The 20,372-nt window shown below is 45.7% G+C and overlaps 1 pseudogene; it reads left to right on the forward strand.

Annotated features, from left to right (window-relative positions):
* The first annotated feature begins 8,613 nt into the window (after positions 1-8,613).
* Positions 8,614-17,161, forward strand: LOC136531698 (receptor-like protein EIX1; annotated as a pseudogene).
* The last annotated feature ends 3,211 nt before the right edge of the window (positions 17,162-20,372 follow it).

The raw sequence follows: 20,372 nt of genomic DNA on the forward strand, positions 1-20,372 counted from the left end.
GGGTTTTTTATAGTAAAACCTCCGTTTTTCAATGAGTCATTCCAGATTTGAATAGATTTATAAAAATGGTATTAATGTTTATATCTTTAAATAGTCGATCATAGAAAAATATATTCCATAACTAATTTGATGATGCTTATTATGTGTCATAAATATTTACTCTATATACTTTCAAAAAAGAATGTAACTCTAGATTTGAGACTAGTCAAACTTTCTTAGGTCGGACCTATTTCATAGAAAAAAAGTACTCATACTTATGTCTCTGTATACATTTACTACGAGAATATATTTCATGATCAATCAATGATGCTTATTTAATACAAAAAATATTAATATTTTTTATAAAGGAGAGTTAAAATTGTTTGACTTTTTATAAGGAGTATATAAGAGTTAAATTTTTAGGGTATTTATTTATTTTTTATATATTTGGTTAAAGTTAAAATTACATGACTCACCTTGAATCATAATAGTGCATATTTTTTTCTCGCCATGTATTTAGATTACACTATGCTTTAGCTTTGTGTGTGTAAATGCCATGTATGTGCACACGAGTCGTGGTATGCAAGCTACGGCCATGTTCTTTACGCCGAGAAGTACCGTTCGCTGATTTACTGTGAAAGAAAAACATTGTCCATGACCAATAAGTTCAAGCAAACAGGGCCGGCTACCAGCTCGACTGCCCACGAGCACTCCAAAGAGAGGTGAGGTCGTGAGTAGAGCGACGAACCGTCCAGCGACAAATTGGTGGTAATATATGCCGAGTTCTGCATGCTTTTTTTTTTTTTGAAAAAGTCTACTCCACCCCCCAACTATGGGGGTGGTCTATATAACCCCCTCAACTATGAAACGGTCTGATTTACCTCCTGAACTTTTCAAAACCGTCTATTTTACCCCCCCAGGCGGTTTCCAGCGGCGATTTTTGGTACAGTAACATGGTTTGCTACAGTACGGCGGGTTTGCTGCAGTAGCAGGGGTTTTGTCTTTTTTCCTTATTTCCGCTGAATCTTTGAAAAATCATAGTAAATCACAAAAAAATCATAAAATGGAAAATCTAATTTTGTTGGACTCCACATGAGTAGATCTACACAGTGAACATATAATATAGTACGCTTTAGTACAAAGTTTTTGCTGTAGCTTTAGATTAATTGGAAAATCCAATTTTATCTGTAATTAATTAGAATAATTCATAGCTGCAGCTTCTATGGTCTAATTGTGGTGAGATTTTTATGGTAGGTTCATTATTATATGCTTAAACTATAGTAAAAATTTCGTACTCATTGGACCATATATAACTTAGTTATAGATAAATTCGAATTAATTACAGACAAAATTAGATTTTCTAATTAATATAAATCTACAGTAAAAGTTTTGTGCTAAAGTATGCCATATTATATGTTCACTGTGTAGATCTACTCATGTGGAGTTCAACAAAATTAGATTTTCTATTTTATGATTTTTCTGTGATTTACTATGATTTTTCAAAGATTCAGCAGAAATAAGGGAAAAGACAAAACCCTGCTGCTGTAGCAAATCCGACGTCACCGTAGAAAAAAAACTGTTACTGTAGCAGCCCGCCCGGTGAAAACCGCATAGGGGGTAAAATAGACGGTTTTGGAAAGTTCAGGGGGGTAAATCAGACCGTTTCATAGTTGAGGGGGTTATGTAAACCACCCATAATCGGGGGGTGGAGTAGACTTTTTCCCTTTTTTTTCTTTTCGAACTATCAGCACGCTCTTGAGGGGCTTAACCAGCATTTCAATTGAGCATCATAGCAGAACAGCAGGAGCCTGAGCAGGCAGCAAAGATTTCATATAAGGCCTTGTTTAGATACACTCAAAATTCCAAGTTTTTTCACTCTCTCTCCATCACATCAATTTTTAGCCGTTTGCATGGAGCATTAAATGTAGGTAAAAAAAATAACTAATTGCACAGTTTAGTTGGAAATCACGAGATGAATCTTTTGAGCTTAGTTGGTCCACAATTGGACAATATTTACCAAATAAGACGAAAGTGCTACTATTCATCGGGTTGAAATTTTTTTCAATCTAAACAAGGCCTAAGAATACAGTAAAAGTGTAAAACAGCACCCCCAAGTGCAGCATACGTTCACGAACAACGAGAACATGATTCAAATTTTGAAGTCGAAATGCCATGCATCCAAACACGGGAGACGATGCCACAAAACAAAACATGACGAGTACTACTCGATCGACGAGCGATCACCAGATAAGTACAACTTTATTAGGCCTTGTTTAGATACCCAGGCCATGTTTAGATTGCAACTTTTTGCAACTCGATGAATAGTACCACTTTCGTCTTATTTGGCAAATATTGTCCAATCGTGGACCAACTAGGCTCAAAAGATTCATCTCGTGATTTCCAACTAAACTATGCAATTAGTTATTTTTTTTACCTACATTTAATGCTCCATGCAAACGGCTAAAAATTGATGTGATGGAGAGAGAGTGAAAAAACTTGGAATTTGAGGGTCATCTAAACAAGGCCCCACAAAATTCCAAGTTTTTTCACTCTCTCTCCATCACATCAATTTTTAGCCGTTTGCATGGAGCATTAAATGTAGGTAAAAAAAAAAACTAATTGCACAGTTTAGTTCAAAATCACGAGATGAATCTTTTGAGCTTAGTTGGTCCACGATTGGACAATATTTACCAAATAAGACGAAAGTGCTACTATTCATCGGGTTGAAATTTTTCTCAATCTAAACAAGGCCTTAGGCAGAGTACTGCAATGCAAATTAAAGAAAGAATAGAGAGACCAGAGAGTACTGCTTTGCTTTTCCTGGGGAAGCCGGGAACGCAGGGCTCGGTTTTCGTCATTGCAGGCTCGCAGGCTCGCAGCAATGCCACTGATGGCGCACCCACGACCCACGAGGGCAGGGCAGAGTGGCAGACGTTAGAAGCAGGCGGGCAGCTATGCGGCAGGATGCCTTTTTGCTTTTGCTTGGCCGCACGGCACGCAGAGGTATGGGCGCCCACGGCAGCGATGCCCACTGTGGACAGTGGACGCGACGCCACGCGACGCTGTGTGTTTTTCCTGCTGAACAGTCCCATTGGAGACGACAGTGAGTCCAGCGTTCTACTCGTACAGTTGCACCAACGTAAGAGGCTCGGCGCCATTAACCACGGCGCCGAGCTGCCTGGCAAATCACCGCCATGTCAGCGTCGATTCTAAGAGCTCGACGTCAGCAACGATGACGCCGAGCTAATGGTTCAGATTTTGAAATCTTTCCTCAGAAACATATTTGTGAATTTTTTTTAAAAAAAGACTAAAAATAAAAAAATTCGGCCGGCCGGCATCCGGGCGGGCGCTGGAGCAGTCGGCCGACGGAACTGAGGCATACATATGCGCAGACTGGGCACAGGGCGTCAAGCCTTCTTCACCTAATCTGCGTAGGAGGAATGCGCGTAGGCCAGTACGCAGATGCCTGACCTCTTCTACACGCACGGTGACCTAGCGACGACCTCAGTCCACGGTCAATTGACCCATCTGCAGTATCCTCTGCATCCACCTACTATAATAATAAGGAACCACTTGAGCGGAGTTGTTCCAAGCAAGATTGGGGAAATGCAATCACTTGAATCACTGGACCTCTCAAGGAACAAGCTATCAGGCGAAATACCCGTCAGTCGGTCAAATCTAACATTCTTAAATTACTTGGACTTATCATACAACTGTCTTACCGGAAGAATTCCATCGGGGCCGCAGCTTGATACCCTCTATGCAGAGTATCCGACTATGTACATTGGCAACACCGGTCTCTGCGGGCATCCTCTTCAAAATAATTGCTCAAGTGAGGGTCATGCGCCAAAGCAAGATGGCCTGGGAAGAACTAAAGAAGGTCATGGGATACAATTCTTTTATCTTGGGCTCGGGTGCGGCTTCGTGGTTGGTACATGGATGGCATTTGGTGTTCTGTTGTTCAAGAGAAGCTGGAGAATTACTTGCTTTCGACTCAGACAAGCTGTACGACAAAGTTTATGTCCTTGTTGCTTTATGATCAAGAGAAACAGGAACTGATCGCCATGCATGAAGCAAAGGCGATGGTCTGTGCTTCAACTGAATTTGGCCAATGCATCGCTCCCGCGACCGCCCTCACTCCCGCGACCGGCGGAGCCGCCGCTGGCAGAGCCCGCGCCTTCCCCTCTAGCAGCGGCCTTCGCTGGGCCTTCCCCTCCAGCGTTGAGCTCCGGCGGATCGAGGCGAAGTGGCTGAGCGGGCGGATCGAGGCTGAGCGGGACCGGAGCTGGTGCTGCTCGCCGCTGGGGCTCCATCGAGGCGGCCGTGCTCGCCCGAGGCGACGCTCCGGGGAGAAGGCAGAGCACGCCCGCGGCGGTGGCTCCTCGTGACACGAGAGATCCAGGAGAGGGAGGGGCGCTGGGGAAGAGAAGTGCGGGGTGCTCGGGAGGGGCGCTGGGCCGGTTTATTAAGTGGATTTTTGTCCTTTGGCGAGTGTCCCAGATCTGGGCACTCGGCAAAGTGGTTTTTTTATTTTTTTTATTTTTATTTCTCAAAAAAAAAGTTTTTACTTCTTTGCCGAGTGTTCTAGATCTGGACACTCGGCAAAGTTTTTTTTTATTTTTTTTCTTTCTTTCCTAGAAAAAAGATTTCATTTCTTTGCCGACTGTCCTAGATCTGGGCACTCGGCAAAGTTTTTTTTTCTCATTCTTTTTCAGAAAAAAGATTTTATTTCTTTGCCGAGTGTCCTAGATCTGGGCACTCGGCAAAGTTTTTTTTTTTATTTTTTTCTCTCCTTCTTTCCCAGAAAAAATATTTTATTTCTTTGCCGAGTGCAAAAAATAAAACACTCGGCAAACCACCATATTTGCCGAGTGTTTTTTTGACACTCGGCAAACCCTCTCTTTGTCGAGTGTTTTTTTTTGCCGAGTGTTTTTAGCGCAGCACACGGCAAAGGACTTGTTCGCCGAGTGCCCAAAAAATACCCTCGGCAAACATAAAAACACTCGGCAAATTTGACGTTTCCGGTAGTGCGGGGAGGCGGAGGAGGAAGAAAAACAGTGCCAAAAAATCGGTTGCTGGGGCGCTGGCAAACGCGCGAGTGCCATGTAGACTGGTCCTTGTCGAGTCGGGTGACCAGAGATCATGATCTGGTCAAGCATGAGGAGAGCCGGTTTGATGAACTTTATGTCAAAATTAACATAACCTTCCACTGTCCCACTTGCTCCGACACCTTTTCTACGCACCAAATGGAAGCTTTTGTGATGAGGTGACAGGCAATATAATCTTTTGACCACCGCACTCCAACATGACGACGACCTGGCACGGTCCATCATGCATCTACTATAAACAGTCTAACACGCTACAACTGATCCAACCATTGTAGCTATATACCATGCGTTCCAATAGCTAGAACCGTCGATCCTGTCGCTGCCACCATGCATCGCCTTGCTTCCCGGCTCGTGCTGCTCTGCTGCTTCTCGTTCCTCGCGTATTTTGCAACCTGCCAGATGGGCCCACTCTTTTCTAGTTGGCTTAAGTGGCATGTGAACATTATCAATCTTGATATCTTGAGTGTAGGTATAGCTGATAGGCTTCCACAGAGGTTCTCCGATGCTTTTTAAATGTCGAATTCATGAACATCTCATACAATCAACTCAACGGAACATTGCCGACTGATATGGGCTCCATGTCACTTCGAGTACTCTATCTCAATTCAAACCAATTAACTGGTCAGATACCCACACTACCACCAGACATAAGTAATTTGGACTTGTCCAACAACTTCTTATCAGGGCCTCTGCCCTCTGCTGTTGGATCCGCCAATCTAAATCAGTTATCTCTATTCTCCAACCAAATCGTTGGTCATATTCCTCAATCTTTTTGTAAATTTCAGGGATTTATTGGAGTTGGACTTGTCCAATAATTTTTTGGAGGGAGAACTTCCATCATGTCTCAGGGTAATGGAAGAAATAGAATTTATAGCCTTAAGTAACAATAGTTTGTCAGGAGAGTTTCCATCTTTTTTGCAAAACTTTACAAATTTGCTCGTCTTAGATTTGTCCAGGAACAGATTGTCTGGCGGATTGCCAATGTGGATTGGAAAATTAACGTCGTTAACAATTCTACGGTTAAGTCATAACAAGTTTTCTAGAAACATTCTGGTGAACTTCACAAATCTTGCCTGCCTTCAGTACTTGGATCTCAACAACAATAAGATATCAGGCCCTTTGCTGAGCTACTTTTCAAATCTGGAAAGAATGAGAAATAAATACGTGACAGGTGGGTGTTTTCATGAATATATAGAAATTCCATATCCTTATTTGGACAATGACAATAGTCATTTTTTCGACCTTAGTAGTATGTCTATGGACTTGAAGGGGCAGGAATTGAACTATGGTTCCATTAATAGAGTTGTGGGCACAAGTATGATGAGCATTGATTTATCTTCTAACAATTTAATCGGCAAAATTCCAGAAGAAATAGTTCTCCTTAATGGTCTAGTGAATTTGAATCTGTCATGGAACCACTTGAGTGGAGTTATTCCAAACAAGATCGGGGAAATGCGATCGTTGGAATCCCTAGATCTCTTGAGGAACAAGCTTTCAGGCGAAATACCAGCCACCCTACAAATCTAACATTCTTATGCTACTTGGACTTATCATACAACAATCTTACAGGAAGAATTCCATCAGGATCACAGCTTGATACCCTATATGCAGAGTATCCATCTATGTACAACATCGGTCTTTGTGGACATCCTCTTCAAAACAATTGTTCGAGTGAGGGTCATGCACCAAAGCAAGGTGGCCTGGGAAGAACTGAAGAAGGTCATGGGATACAATTCTTTTATCTTGGGCTCGGGTGTGGCTTCGTGGTTGGTACCTGGATGGCGTTTGGTGTTCTGTTGTTCAAGAGAAGCTGGAGAGTTGCTTGCTTCCGAATCTCGGACAAGCTGTGCGACAAAAGTTTATGTCCTTGTTGCTATATGGTCAAGAAAAACAGGAACTGATCACCATGCATGAGCATGAAGCAAAGGCGATGGTCGGTGCTTCAACTAAATTTAGCCAATGCGTGCATGCATGTATGAATCAAAGTGTGTGTAGAAGTTGTGACATAATATTGCTGGTTTTCTTTTTGGAGTGAAATGTAATTTTTTTTTGAGGAAACGGCAGGGAAGATCCCTACCTATTTTTTTTTGTATTTTCAATAAATGAAAGAAAAGCTGTACATGGCAAAGTTACAAGGCTGTCAAAGCCCAAAACAAAAAAGAGAGTAAATTACAAGTGGTTGTAATATCCACACCCTTTGGCGTAAGAGTTGTAATATCATTACCTTATGATAACATGGCCTACTTAAATAATAACAATTCGAGCTTGTGCTTATGTTGAGCACAGCGTCCCTGTTTTGGGGTCCGGATTATGCCTAATTGCTTATTCGTGTTGTGGTGCTATGTTTCCATATTCGTCATCCACATCAAGAAAGGCTCACGTCTCCTCCATGACTATTGTTTCAGTGCTCGTCGTCAACCGTTAATTGCTACTAAAGTGAGAAAGATGTGACTACACTTACGTTCAGTGCAGAATTAGCACAACTTACAGACACATATAATATCCACATCCACATTAAATTTCATGGTTGATTGATCTGATTTTACATTTGGCCGACATCTCTTCCGGATAGAGGATATGGTGTCGGCCCACTTTGACTTAGATCCAGCAGTTCAAAATCGGTTCTTCCCGTGTGGTGTTGCTTAGGCCATGTTTGGATCTGGTGACTAAAATTTAGGAGGTGTCATGTGAGGGTGTCGCATGGGGTTTTAAGATATTAATAAAAAAATAAATTACAGAATCCATCAGTACTGCACGAGACGAATTTATTAAGCCTAATTAATCCGTCATTAGCGCATGTATTGTAGCACTGCATTGTCAAATCATGGACCAATTAGGCTTAAAAGATTCATCTCGCAAATTAGTTGCAAACTGTACAATTAATTTTATAATTAGTTTATATTTAATACTACATGCATGTGTCCAAATATCCGATGGGACAGCGACTAAAGTTTAGGGGGTGAAACCAAACAACCCCTGGACAGATGGATTGCACTGGTTGTTCTTAAAAAAAGATGGATTGCACTAGAGGCAAACATACACGCAGACGGGGCACAGGGCGTCAAGCCTTCTTCACTTAATCTGCGTAGGAGGAGTGCGCGTGGGCCAGTACGCAGATGCCTGACCTCTTCTACACGGAAGGTGACCGAGCGACGACCTCACCTCAGTCCACGGTGAATTGACCCATCTGCAGTATCCTCTGCATCAACCTAGGCCTTGTTTAGATTGCTTCAAAGTTCCAAGTTTTTTCACTCTCTCTCCATCACATCGAATCTAGGGACACATGCATGCAGCAGTAAATGTAGATAAAAAAATAACTAATTACACAGTTTGATTATAAATTACGAGACGAATCTTTTGAGACTAGTTAGTCCATGATTGGACAATAATTGTCAAATACAAACGAAAGTACTATAGTGCCAAATTTTTCTAACTCTTGCAATCTAAACAAGGCCCTACTATAATAATAACACTCGGGCTCCAGAACTGATATATCCCTGCCATTCTCTTCTAGTATTTGTCGATGGTTGCCACCATGCATCGCCTAGCTGCCATGCTCGTGTCGTTGCTCTGCTGCTTCTTGTTCATCGCCACGCTGAAAGCACAGCAGCAGCCCCAGCCAGCCGCTAGTGATAACACAGCTAGTCCTCCGAGCTGCATACCCCACGAGAGGGACGCCCTGCTGGCATTCAAGCACGCCGTCACCAGCGACCCTGCAGGCCTCCTCACCTCGTGGCGGCGAGATGGTGGCCACGGCGAGCAGGACTGTTGCCGATGGAGAGGCGTCCGGTGCAGCAACCGGACTGGCCACGTCCATGAGCTTCGACTTCAGAACACCGGAGAAGTAGAAGCAGCTATGGAGGGCAAGATAAGTCCTTCTTTGCTTGCTCTGGATCATCTAGAGCACCTTGACCTCAGCTGGAATGATCTAACAGGGCCAAGTGGTCGTCTTCCCGAGTTCTTGGGCTCTCTAAAGAATCTCAAGTATCTTGACCTCTCTGGCATACCGTTCTATGGTGGCCTGCCTCCCCAGTTTGGCAACCTGTCAAGGCTGCAGTATCTAGATCTTTCCAATTCCATCTTAAGGGAAGGCACAAACTCGACGGATCTATCATGGTTAACACGTCTTCCTTCCATCCAATATCTTAATCTGAACCAAGTGAACCTCAGCACAGTAGTGGATTGGCCTCATATCATAAACATGCTTCCTTCTTTGAGGGTCCTTCGTCTTTCCTACTGCTCTCTTGCAAGCGCAAACCAGTCGCTGCCACACCTGAACCTTACAAACCTCGAGGAGCTAGATGCTTCCTGGAACTCCTTCGACCATCCAATGGTGACCAGCTGGTTCTGGAACATAACAAGTCTCAGATACCTTTACCTCCACTACACTAGTATGTACGGTCAATTTCCGGATGCTCTGGGCGACATGACATCCCTTCAAGTCCTTGATCTTTCATATAATTATTATAATAATGATGAGAAGTATCGCATCATGACCACGGATCTGAAGAATCTATGCAATTTGGAGGTCCTGAACCTTGATTGGGCTCTCTTATATGGCGACATAGCTGAGCTGTTTAGGAATAAACTACCTCGCTGTTCACCCAACAAATTGCAAGAATTGGACCTCAATTGGAACCAATTAACTGGGATGCTACCAAGATGGATAGGGCAATTAACGACCTTGGTCGTTCTGAATCTCGGTTCGAACAACATCACAGGATCCCTCCCACCATCTATAGGGCAACTTACCGGTTTGAAGACACTTGACCTCTCTTGCAACAACCTAAATGGACATGTTCCATATGAGATTGGTAAGCTTAGTAATCTGACCCATTTGGACCTAAATAGTAATAAATTGGATGGCGTGATAATGGGGGAACACTTTGCTAGTGCATGGAGCTTGCAATATATAGATTTGTCATATAATGCCCTGAAGATTGAGATCAGCTCGAATTGGCAACCACCATCTAAATTAGATCATGTAAACTTTGCATCCTGCCAGATGGGCCCACTGTTTCCTGGGTGGCTTCAGTGGAATGTGAACATCACCTATCTTGATATCTCGAGTGCAGGTATAGCTGATAAGCTTCCACAATGGTTCTTCGATGCCTTTTCAAATGTTCGATTCATGAACATCTCCAACAATCAACTCAACGGAACTTTGCCAACCGATTTGGGCTCCATGTTGTTAGATATATATGGTGTATAGCATATTTTCCTCTTTGTATAAGGGCTTAGATGCATATATGCCCAACTTATGTACATGTTTGGGCTGTTGCCCCCAGGAATAGAGTGAGCTTCATTCCTTCTAACATGGTACCAGAGCCTAGTGTCTAGGGTTTTACCTCGCTCCCTCGCGCGCTCTTTCCGTTGCGCTTGCCTGGAGCTCCGTCGCCCGTCGGCTCTCTCCCTCGCGTGCTCTTCCCGTTGCACGCTCCGTAGCTGGGCGTGGCCCCACCGTCGCGCACTCTCCGCGGCCGGGCGCGGTCCCGCCATCGCGCGCCTTCTGCGGCCGGCGCGGCCCCGTCGTCTGCCCCGTCGTCGAACTTCCTCCGCTCTTTCCGCGCGCGCGCTTGATTTCCCGCGCAGCTCGCGCCCCTCTCGCATCCTCTGCTGTTCTGCTCTGCTCTGCTCGACGCGTGCGAGGGCGCGGCTGCCACGGTGGTGTGCTGCGCCGACGAAGCTGCGCGGTGGGCGCGCTGCGACGTCGAGATCCACGCCGCCAACAAGCTCGCCAGCAAGCACCAGCGCCTCCCGCTCGAGGCGCTCTCCGCCAGGCTGCCAGGAGAAAGCGGCGTTCATCTTCTGCATGGAGGACCGGGTGCTCTTCTGCCGGGACTGCGACGAGCCCATCCACGTCCCAGGCACGCTCTCCGGGAACCACCAGCGCTACCTGGCCACCGGCATCCGCGTCGGCTTCGCCTCCGCCTCCTTCTGGAGGAATCACCGGCTGCTCTGCCGTCCATTCGGCTGCTGCTGTTTTTCTGCTTTTCTGGAGAAAGAAAGATGGCATCTCCTCCTGTTCCTCCCTCTGGAGGCGCGCAAATCCCGCGTTGTCCAGTGATTTTCGATGGCACCAATTATCATGACTGGGTTCCACATATGCGGTGGCATATGCGTGGTCTCCGACTCTGGGAGTTTCTTAGTGGTGAGCTACCTTGTCCAGCATTGCCTGATCGTCCAGTGCAGCCGGTGATTCCTCCAGAAAATTCTGAAGAGGAACAAAAGAAGTTGCGCGAAGCTTATGATGATGATATGGCCTCTTACATGTCTCATTTTCGGGCTTATCGGACTTGGTTGGATGAAGATGCTCGTGCTGGGGCTGTTCTTGTTGCTAGTATGGAAAAGCACCTGGCAGGAGAGGTTATTCGGCTTGATCATGCTGCTCAGATGTGGGCTGTTCTTCGTCAGCGCTATGAGCCCTCTGGTCAGTCCACTTATATTGCCGCCCTACGTCAAGAACAACTGTTGCAGCAGGGTGACAGTTCAGTTGAGGATTTCTTTCGACAGCTATCTGCAATATGGCGTGAGCTTGACACTCTTAGTCCCCAGTTGTCCCCGGACACTTGTGACTCCTGCAGGAAGCAACAGAGCCACCTCGAGCTTCGTCGCACCTATGATTTCCTGACTCGTCTGCGTGCTGAGTTTGAGCCCCTTCGTGCTCAATTACTTGCTCGTGAGCCGTGCGTGTCTTTGATGGAGGCTCTTGCTGCTGTTCGTAATGAGGAGACTCGCCTTCGTTCTGCTGGTCTACTTCAGTCGACGTCCTCCTCAGTCCTGGCTGCTCGGTCTGGAATTCTTGGTTCTCCTCCCAAAGTGCCTGCTTCAGCAGCCTCTGGTGCCTCGGGGACTCGCAACTCAGGTGGCCTTCATTGTAAGCACTGTGGCAGAGATGGACATGATGAGGATCATTGTTACAAGAAGAAGAGGCAGGCTCAGTCTCAGTCTCGCCGAGGTGGGCGTTCCTCACATGCTCAGTCTCAGCATCCTGATGCACAGCAGGAGATACTCATGTTACTTCGTCGTCTTGCTGTTCCTCCACCTATTCCTCCACCTACTGGAGCCTCTGGTTCTGTCACTACTGGAGCTGCTGGTTCTGTCACTCCTGCCCCAGTACTCTCTGCTGCTACTTCTCAGTCTTTTATTGAGAGACCACCATCCACTTCAGGTGTCTTGCCATGGATTCTTGATTCTGGTGCTTCTTTTCATATGACACCTGATAGTACCTCTCTTTCTTCTATTTGCTCTCCTTCCATTCCTCTCACTGTTCAAACTGCTGATGGCTCATCTCTTTCGGTTGTTGGTCGGGGTACTCTTTCTTCTTCTTCATTTCATGTTCCTAATGTTTCTTATGTTCCTGATTTGACCATGCAACTTATTTCTGCTGGTCAGCTCACTGATCATGGTTGCCGTGTTATTTTTGATTCTGACACTTGCTGTGTACAGGATCTCAGCACGGGTCTCCTAGTTGGTACTGGCCCTCGCCGCCGTGATTCTCCGCATCTCTGGGAACTCGATTGGCTTCGTCTTCCTTCCGCTGCCTCTGCCGGTCTTGTGAGCTCTGCTTCTCCTGCATCGGCTTCTTCCTCTTTTGCTCAGTGGCATCATCGCTTGGGACATCTATGTGGTTCCCGCTTATCCGCTCTTGTCCGTCGTGGTGTTCTAGGAAATGTCTCTGGTGATGTTTCTTTAGATCAGTGTCAGGGCTGTAAGCTTGGCCAACAGATCCAGCTTCCATATCCCTCTAGTGGGTCTATGTCACAACGTCCTTTTGATCTTGTTCATTCAGATGTATGGGGTCCTGCACCTTTTGTTTCAAAAGGGGGTCATCAATATTATGTCATATTTATCGATGATTTCTCTCGCTTCACATGGGTGTATTTCATGAAACATCGTAATGAGGTGTTATCCATATATAAAACTTTTGCTCGGATGATTCGCACTCATTTTGATGTTCCTATTCGTGTTTTTCGGGCTGACTCTGCCGGGGAATATCTTTCGGGTGCTCTTCGCCAATTTCTTTCTGAGCAAAGGACTCTCTCACAATTTTCTTGTCCTGGTGCGCACGCTCAGAATGGTGTTGCTGAGCGTAAACATCGTCACCTTCTTGAAACTGCTCGTGCTCTTATGATTGCTTCCTCGGTCCCACCTCATTTCTGGGCTGAAGCAATCTCCACTGCCAGCTATTTAACCAACATTCAACCCTCATCTGCTCTTAAAGGTGGCATCCCATATGAGCGCCTTTTTGGACATCCACCTGATTACTCTAGTCTTCGCCTTTTTGGATGTCTGTGCTATGTTCTTCTTGCTCCTCGTGAACGCACTAAACTCACACATCAATCTGTTGAGTGTGTTTTCTTAGGCTATAGTGCTGAGCACAAGGGCTATCGCTGTTGGGACCCGACTGCTCGTCGTATGCGGATCTCTCGGGACGTTACTTTTGATGAGTCTCGTTCCTTCTATCCTCGGGCCTCCTCTGATGTTTCTCCTCAGGCCGTTGTTGAGCCTCTGTCCTTCTTGACTTTTCCTGACACACCTATCTCCACTGTGCTTCTTCCTCCGTCACCATCTCCACCTCCTAAACCATCTTCACCTCCTCCACCTTCTCCTCCGCTGCCCTCTGAGTCGTCTTCACATGCTCCTCGGTCCATTTATGATTCCAAACCTCCCGTGATTCACACCTACAGTCGTTGGCTCCTGGATTCCTCGCCTCTTGTTGAGTTGCCTTCTGATGTCTCCTCTCCTGCTGAGCCATCTTCGGTTGACGATTCTTTATCTCAGCCCTCCTCTCATTATAATCTTCGCGATCGTAGCTCGCTGAAGCCTCTTGATAGGTATGGTTTTGCTGGCACTGTCTTTTCTGAGCCGGCCACATACCATGATGCCATTTGTCATCCTGAATGGCAACTAGCCATGGCTGAGGAGATTGCTGCTCTTGAGCGCACTGGCACTTGGGACCTTGTCCCTCTTCCTTCTCATGCTCGTCCCATCACGTGCAAGTGGGTTTATAAGATCAAGACTCGCTCTGATGGCTCTCTCGAGCGTTATAAGGCTCGTCTTGTTGCTCGTGGTTTTCAGCAAGAGTATGGTCGTGATTATGATGAGACATTTGCTCCTGTGGCTCACATGACCACTGTTCGCACTCTCCTTGCTGTGGCCTCTGTTCGTGCTTGGTCCATTTCTCAACTTGATGTCAAAAATGCCTTCCTTAATGGTGAACTCCGTGAGGAGGTCTACATGCGACCACCTCCTGGGTATCTTGTTCCTAAGGGCATGGTTTGTCGTCTTCGTCGCTCTCTTTATGGTCTGAAACAAGCTCCTCGTGCTTGGTTTCAGCGCTTTGCCTCTGTGATCATTGCTGCTGGTTTTTCTCCAAGCAATCATGACCCTGCCTTGTTTATTCACACATCCCCTCGTGGTCGCACTCTTCTTCTTCTTTATGTTGATGATATGATTATCACTGATGATGATTCTGAGTATATTGCCTTTGTCAAGGCACGCCTCAGCGAGCAGTTTCTTATGTCTGATCTTGGTCCTCTTCGTTATTTCCTTGGGATTGAGGTCTCTTCCACCTCTGATGGCATTTACTTATCCCAAGAAAAATACATTCAGGATCTTCTTGCTCGCTCTTGCCTCACTGATCATCGCACTATTGAGACTCCCATCGAGCTTAATCTTCAGCTCCGTGCTACTGATGGTAAACCTCTCACCGATCCCACTCGGTATCGTCATATTGTTGGGAGTCTTGTCTATCTAGCTGTGACCCGTCCTGATATCTCATATGCTGTGCACATTCTTAGTCAATTTGTTTCTTCTCCCACCCATGTCCATCATAGCCATCTCCTTCGTGTCTTGCGTTATCTTCGTGGGACCATTACTCGTCGTCTGTTCTTCCCGCGTTTTAGCTCTTTTCAACTCCAAGCCTACTCTGATGCTACTTGGGCTAGTGACTCTGATCGTCACTCTCTTTCTGCCTATTGTATTTTTCTTGGTGGCTCTCTCATTGCTTGGAAGACAAAGAAGCAGACCGCGGTCTCTCGTTCGAGTGCAGAGGCCGAGTTACGAGCTATAGCTCTTGCGACAGCAGAGGTTACTTGGCTTCGATGGTTACTTGAGGATTTCGGTGTTTCAGTTTCTATGCCCACTCCTCTTCTGTCTGACAGTACTAGTGCTATCAATATAGCTCGTGATCCTGTGAAGCATGAGCTCACCAAGCATATTGGAGTTGATGCATATTACACTCGGGCTCAGGTGCAGGATGATGTCATTGCTCTTCGCTATGTGCCCTCCGAGCTCCAGGTGGCTGATTTCTTCACCAAGTCGCAGACGCGAGTTCAACATCGTTTCTTTCTCTCCAAACTCAGTGTTTGTGATTCACCCTGAGTTTGAGGGGGGGTGTTAGATATATATGGTGTATAGCATATTTTCCTCTTTGTATAAGGGCTTAGATGCATATATGCCCAACTTATGTACATGTTTGGGCTGTTGCCCCCAGGAATAGAGTGAGCTTCATTCCTTCTAACACATGTCACTTGAAGAGCTCTATCTCAACTCAAACCAATTAACTTGTCAGATACCCACACTGCCACCAAACATAAGTCTCTTGGACTTGTCCAACAACTTCTTGTCGGGACCTCTGCCCTCCGCTGTTGGATCCACCAATCTAAACCAGCTATCTCTGTTCTCCAACCGACTCACTGGTCATATTCCTGAATCTTTTTGTAAATATCAGCAATTATGTGTTGGACTTATCCAACAATTTTTTGGAGGGAGAACCACCGTTGTGCCTCAAGGTAACAGAATCTATGGGATTTGTAGCCTTAAGGAACAATAGTTTGTCAGGAAAGTTCCCGTCTTTTCTGCAAAACTTGACAACTGTGTTCTTCCTAGATTTGTCTTGGAACAAATTCTCTGGAAGATTGCCAATGTGGATTGGAAGCTTAACATCATTAAGAGTTATACGATTAAGTCACAACAAGTTCTTTGGTAGCATTCCAATGAACATCACAAACCTTTCTTGCCTTCAGTACATGGATCTAAATAACAATAAGATATCAGGCTCTCTGCCGATCTACCTATCAAATCTTAAATTTATGACAAACACATCCATGATGGGTTGTTATTCTGGCTCTGAATTATGGAATTATTATCAACTTAATAGTGTGTCTACAGTCTTGAAGGGGCAGGAATTGAACTACGGTTCCATCTATAGAGTTTTGCAGACAAGGATGACGAGCATTGATTTATCTTCTAACAATTTAATCGGTGAAATTCCAGAAGAAATAGTTTTCCTTGGCGATCTAGTGAATTTGAATCTGTCAAGGAACCACTTGAGCGGAGTTGTTCCAAACAAGATTGGGGAAGTGCAGTCGCTTGAATCACTAGACCTCTCGAGGAACATGCTTTCTGGGGAAATACCAGCTAGTCTTTCAAATCTAACGTTCTTAAGCTACTTGGACTTGTCATACAACAATCTTACGGGAAGAATTCCATCAGGATCGCAGCTTGATACCCTGTATGCAGAGTATCCATCTATGTACATTGGCAACACCGGTCTCTGTGGGCATCCCCTTCAAAACAATTGCTCAAGTGAGGGTCATGTGCCAAAGCAAGGTGGCCTGGGAAGAACTGAAGAAGGTCATGGGATACAATTCTTTTATCTTGGGCTCGGGTGTGGCTTCGTGGTTGGTACCTGGATGGCATTTGGTGTTCTGATGTTCAAGAGAAGCTGGAGAATCGCTTGCTTTCGACTCTCAGACAAGCTGTGCGACAAAGTGTATGTCCTTGTTGCTGTATGGGCAAGACAAACAGGAACTGATCACCATGCATGAAGCAAAGGCAATGGCCGGTGCTTAAAATAAATTTGGCCAATGCATGCATGCATGAAACAAAGTGTATCTAGAAGTTGTGACATATTATTGCTGGTTTTCTTTTTGGAATGAAATGTAATATCCACACCCTTTGGCGTAAGAGTTGTAATATCATTACCTTATGATGACATGGCCAAATTAAATAATAATAATTCGAGCTTGTGCTTATGTTGAGCGCAGCTTGCCCTGTTTTGGGGTCGGATTCTGCCTCTAATTGCTTACTCGTGTTGTGGTGCCATGTTTCCATGTTGGTCATCCACATCAAGAAAGGCTCACGTCTCCTCCATGACCATTGTTTCCATGCTCGTCGTCAACTGTTAATTGCTAAAGTGAGAAAGAGGTGACTACACATATGTTCAGTGCAGAATTAGCACAATTTACAGACACACATAATATCCACATCCATATTAAATTTCATGGTTGATTGCTCTGATTTTACATTTGGCCGACATCTCTTCAAGATGGAGGAGATGAAGATGGGTCCCACTTCTCTTCCAGATGGACCGCTCCTGTCTAGGCCCACTCTGACTTTGATCCAGCACTTCAAAATTGGTTCCTATGTGGTGTTGCTTAGGTAGATGGATTGCACTGGTTGTTCTAAAAAAAAAGATAGATTGCACTGGAACTCAGAAGTTTCTTCGCTGGCAAAACATTGTTTTAGTTCGGAGATGGTATGACTGAGCATCTCTCCTCTCCTGTACTGCCGGTTGCATACTCAAACTACACTATAAGTAACATTCGCTTACAAATATTGAACAGGTAAGGGGAGCAATTTCTAAGAAATTGAAGAGCTCAATGTATGAGCAGTTTGCATGGTGGAGTACAATCTACTGCAGAACAGTCTATGGTGGTCTCACTGATGAGACCGACGAGACTGAGTTGTCGGAGGCACAGGACCCCACTCTTTTAATCGTCTTAAGTTGTGACCGATCCTGTGCTTCAAGTGCTTGATCATCTCCTTGGTCCACTCCTCCTCCACGATCTGATGATGTACCTGCTCCAACCAGTCGCCGATCTTTTCGAACTGTGAGAGAAGCGTCGGTGTGTCGCTGCTGTGCTTCCACTTGTTCTCCACATCCAGTGCCTCCTCCACAAAAGCCAGGAACCATCTTTGCATCTGCCCACACAAGTCCTTGGCAAGCTCAGCCGTCCTCTCCTTCGCCGTGCTCTTTGTCTTTGGTGCATTTGGCAAGCTCAGCTCGTGGACAACATGAGGACCACCACCGACCCAGTACTTAGTAGCTGATAGCTCCTCGGATGCCACAGACTCCGCGACGTCCTTCCACCGAAGCGTATCTTCATAGACACCGAGGAAAGGTTCAACTGATGGGAGTGGATCGGAGACCATTGCAGAATCGCAGATATCAGAGAATTCGCTGTGTAGGCAGCAGAAATGAACAAGACATTAATTATCACACCACTAATTTCTGCTGCACAAATACAATACAATACACTAGGCATTGCTTTAATTTGAATGATTGTTCAGTGGGTTCGACTCGGATCTGGGAAAAAATAGATGTCTCTAAATATATATACCTTTCGTTCCTGAGAAGTGAATCACAGATCGATGCCTTTTCCAGGTGGCTAGCTGCAAGGATTGCTTCTGTGTCTCTTATTTCAGTAGCTTCCTTCTAAATTTGGTAAGGAAATTGTATATTAGATAGAAACTCAAGTCAGGAACTCCGTATGAACGGAGATTGTGAGGCCAACAACAAATTAAACTACAGCTGCCTACCTTTCTGATTTCTGATCAAATCCTTAGTCGTCTCGACGTTGCTTCCTGATAATAGCGACGACGAAGAAGTGTTTAATGAAAAGGTGCAGAATAATGTATCCTGAACAAGGACACCAATACTTTCTGTTGTGATTCTTCAAAAAAAATAAAAACTTTCTATTTTGCACATGCAAAATGGTTATCCAGCAGCCATGCTACCGAGTAAAATGGAGAGAAAATAACCACAACTATGAACCAGAAAATGACTAATAATACTAGATTATGTCACGCTATATGTATGTTTGAAGTTTCAAACCAATTGTGTAATAATAAGTTAAAATCGTAGGCAGGATGTTTTATACTGGTATAAAGAAAAAATTTGGCACCTTTCAATTAATGCGGGATTTCGGAACAAATTCAAATTTAAATAAATTCAAGTTTAAACAATTTCAGCGCCACGCTTGGACCGGAGCTTTTCTCCATGTATGTAATTTGTATTTGTAGTCATAGATAGCACCAAAGTTTTAAATCTTGGGCTACAGTGGATGCTATAGCCGGATATAGTGCCGAGGCAGAGCAAATGCTAGGATAATCAACATTTAGCGCTATGAGATTTTTGGCGCTAATAGCGGGCGGTAAATCGGCTAAATGGAGACGGTTCGTCAAGGTTGACAGCCTTCAGGATCTTTCTAGGCCCTTCCACCGCCGTCACCTCTCCCTTCTCCTCGGCCTCAACGTCGTGCAGTGCACAGAACATCGCCATCAGGATAGTTGCCTCATCATCATCATCAGCCTGCGCCAGATGAGCCTGAGCCTTCTTATCCTGCTTGCGATTTAGGCACTCCTTTGCCCAATGGCCTGTCTTCCCGCAGCGCCGACAGGCATTGTGGTCGACCTGCTTCTTCTTCTCCAAAGAAGCCTTGCCGCGGCGCTTGCCATCGCCACTGCGGCTGGAGGAGGCTACCCCGGAGTTCCTCCAGGCAGCCCACTCCTCCTCTGTTAGCAGTAGCTTGCCGCTGTCCTTCGTCACTGTGGCCTGCTCCATGCGCTCGTCCACCGCCCGCAGATGGTCAGTCACATCCTCAATGGTGAGAGTGGATAGGTCCAGCATCGTCTCTATGGAGAGAGCGATCTGGATGTACTTCGCCGGCACGGAGTGGAGGTATTTGGAGACCGCCTTCTCTTCGTCGATGGTGACGCCGTGGCTCCTCAGCTTGCTGATGAGCGTCTGTAGGCGGAGAGAGAAGTCCTCCACCGATTCACCATCCTTGAACTTGAGGTTGGCATACTCCTGTTTCACAAGCTAGACCGTTGCCTTCTTTGCGCAGTCGAAACCTACTCGCATCGCCGCAATGGCCTCCCATGCCTCCTTAGCAGAGCTCTTTGCCCCTAACGGCTCCTTGTACACCGCTGGCACAGCAGCGAGGATAGCCTCCAACGCTGATATGTTATCTTCTTCATTGTCGGTGTCCTTGTCAATAGCATTCCAAAGCCGTCGGGCTCTGAGCTTGATCTTCATGGTCGTCGATCATTCGTCATAGTTGGTGCGAGTCAGCGTCGGCCAACTGGTGCAGCTGACCTCCCACACTGTGCGCACAACGACCTCCTGTTGTGGTTGGGAAGCCACAGCAGCTCCGCTACTGTCGCCCATCTCCAAACTGCCCGTCATCGCCGGTGGTTAGTCCGGTGACGACGCTT

Source organism: Miscanthus floridulus, unplaced genomic scaffold, assembly GCF_019320115.1.
Source record: "Miscanthus floridulus cultivar M001 unplaced genomic scaffold, ASM1932011v1 fs_416_5, whole genome shotgun sequence".
Taxonomy (NCBI): Eukaryota; Viridiplantae; Streptophyta; class Magnoliopsida; order Poales; family Poaceae; genus Miscanthus; species Miscanthus floridulus.